A 3,385-nucleotide genomic window follows, 5' to 3' on the forward strand; every position below is an offset into this window, starting at 1 on the left:
AATGTGTATAAATAAAAATAAATCAAATTAAACCAATACACCTTGCATAGCTGTATGTGTTACTTATTGGGTTTTACCACTTTGCGTGCTTCACTCATTCATTAAATAACTAGAAATTAGAAAGGCCAAAATGGAGAAAACAGCAAAGAGTGGGGAAAAAAAAACCCAAGAGATTCTTTAACTATATCGGAAGCAGGAAGCCTGTGAAAGGTTATTCCACATCTTGCCACTGTGAGGTTCTTATGCTATCCTCTGAAGCTGCTGGTTTTGGCCACTATTGGAGATGAGGACACTGAGCTAGCTATTCCTTGCATTTGATCTGGCAGGGCAATTCCAAAGTTTTCACTGATAAATGGTGCCATTTAGACACAGGCCAACATTGGGGGTGATTGCACCTCCTCAAGGGGAGCTCAGGAAGGCACAGTCCCCTCCCCAAGTTTCCTGGAATGAAGGGGGATCCTTCTTTCTATTGTGGGAGGTGGAATTGGCTTCACCTCTACCTCACAACTTTGGGGTCAGTGTATACCCCTCAGGCTCGATAGGGGAGTAGTCCCTGTGATCAGGGAGCTCAGAGACTGAGTTGTAGAGGTTTCCTTGTATTCTCCTCAAGCACCCATGTGAAGGCCACATCAGTCTGGCCCTATATTATCACATCACTACCAGCCCCAATCCTGCAAATCCCTTATTATGCTAAAGACTTAATCTCTCAGTGCCTCAATTCCCCACTGGTAAAATGGGAATACAAATGCTTCCTGTCTCGTCCCCCTTCTCAGTCTTTATTCCTACAGTTTAACTCTGTGTGATGTTTTCAGACTAGTTTATTCACTGAAGAATGCTGGTTTGATTAACTTGAAACTATTTGCAAATTTGACACAAATCTCCTGAATAGTTTTGGCCAAAAGAATTTTTTTGGGTTAGATTCACAAAGGGATTTAGAAGCTATTCACAAAAGGGGGGTAACGGCGTGGTGGTGTGCTGCCTGCAGACTGGTGGTTAAGGTACTTATCGGGTATATAGGAGAGGCTGGTTTTAATCCCCACTTTGGATTAGAGAGTTGAATCCAGGTATCTCCGTGCCCAGGTGAGTGCCCTAACTACTGGGCTAGAGGATATCTGTCAATGCAGCTCTCTGTCTCTCCTGTAGAAGTGCTTCACTTTGTATGAAATTCTTGAATACTCATTGGGCCAGAGAGAGAATGAAAATGACTCTACTTTCAGAGATGGGATGCCATCTCTTATGCATTTCTGCAGTGATTCAGTATCAGCCTAAGGGATCGGGAGGGCATTAGGGGGCTGGAGCACATGACTTATGAGGAGAGGCTGAGGGAACTGGGTTTGTTCACTCTGCAGAAGAGAAGGGAGGGATTTGATAGCAGCCTTCAACTACCTGAAGGTGGGTTCCAAAGAGGATGGAGCTAAGCTGTTCTCAGTGGTGGTAGATGACAGAACAAGAAGCAATGGTCTCAAGTTGCCGTGGGAGAGGTCTAGTTTGGATGTTAGGAAACACTATTTCACTAGAAGGATGGTGAAGCACTGGAATGGGTTACCTAGGAAGGTGGAATCTCCATCCTTAGAGGTTTTTAAGGCCTGGCTTGACAAAGCCCTGGCTGTGATGATTTAGTTGGGGTTGGTCCTGCTTTGAGCAGGGGGTTGGACTAGAATACTAAATGACCTGCTGAGGTCTCTTCCAACCGTAATCTTCTATGATCAATTATTCAGTCACTTATGCATGTACTTAACTTTAAGGCTACTGTATTACATGTTGGCTGGATACAAACTAGTTTAAATTTAATTTTCTCTTGTCACGTTCCACAAAGCAATCGCTGATCTGTGTGCAGTGCCCAAGTTGTAAAGGGTGCTAAGATGTGTCTCATCCCATATAAAATGTTACTTGCATCATGTAACATAATGTAATCACTGTAATCTGTGTCTGTAATCACCACAGTCATTGACCTAAACCAACAGCACAAACATGAAGACTTAGCTATGAAGCTTTTAGTCAGATCCTTGTCCAACTCAGTTAGTTGCCGCTGTGCCTGGGAGCTGGTAAGGGCTTTTTCTGTGGCATGGCTAAACCACAAGTAAATACACAAACTTAAAATGGACTTTGCATAGGCCTTTTGTATGAGTAAATCTTAGCTCACTCCAGTGTCTATGTTAAGCAAATATAAAAGGGGGCAAGAGCAGGGCCAAAGCGAATCTGTGGTGTTTATTAGTTTCAGAAAACATTTCATGGTCACGCCCCCCGTTCTAGCCATTAACAAGCCAAACACTTCTATGCTTAAACTGCATGTTTTAAAAAAGAATGATTTTATTGCACACACTAGCATATCAACAAAAGTCAAAGCACTGGGCACATATTCAGCAGGAGTGGTGTTTTCTGCCAGTTACCCTATTGCCTTCCGTGGCACTGCATCGCTGTAAATGAGTGCAGAATTTGGCCCACACAGTGGTCTACTTGCAGGAAGGAATATCATAGGATTAACAATCAGTACCCATTTCCCAGTTATGTTCACTCAAAATATAATGTTGACCTCAAGCTAGATTTATTCTTCTTCGGTTTAATCAGCTTAATCAATATGTATTATTGTAGAATGACGAACAAATCTATGAATATGATAAGGAAATAATATATGCAGTCAGCAAAGTACAATCTATTTTATCTAATTTATTAAATTCTTCACAATCTTTTCATGATTATAACTTTTTGGGACATCATATCCCAATCTGGTGTTTTAGAGGAGAGATTACTGAATAGCCCCTCTATAAATACAGTGGATGAAGTTAATAGCAAGCCAGAGATTAACTACTTTTGGTTAATAGCAATGTTATGCCAGGAGCCGAGTCCATCCCATTGACATTAATGTTAATGAGATTTGGATATTGGCAACAGCCATGCTGCTTATCAACAACTTTTCACCTCTCCCTGCTGGTCCTGCCCTGGTATTGGTTGCCTGGGCTTAGCACATCCCAGCATTTTCTTCCCTGGCTTCAGCCTCACAAACCTACCTGTCTCTGGGGACCCACTGCCCAAATAGTAGGTAATGGACTGGGGCACCTGCATCTCCACCCAGCAGGGAAGCCCCTGCTGGAATCCCGGCACTATAGGTTGAGAGGGGAGGTTTCAGACAGGGCAGGAATGTGGAAGGGCGTGGGGTTTTCCATGGAAATCTCAGGGAAAACTTTCTAACTGTGAGAACAGTAGGACAGTGGAACAGACTGCCTAGGGAGGTCATGGAAGCTCCTTCACTGGAGGTTTTCAAAAGGAGGCTGGATAGCCACCGGTCTTGGGTGGTCTAGATGCAACAAATCCTGCATCTTGGCAGGAAGTTAGATTAGATAACCCCTTATTGTCCCTTCTAACCCTATGGGTCTATTATTCTAAA

Source organism: Lepidochelys kempii, chromosome 7, assembly GCF_965140285.1.
Source record: "Lepidochelys kempii isolate rLepKem1 chromosome 7, rLepKem1.hap1, whole genome shotgun sequence".
In the NCBI taxonomy this organism is placed as follows: Eukaryota; Metazoa; Chordata; order Testudines; family Cheloniidae; genus Lepidochelys; species Lepidochelys kempii.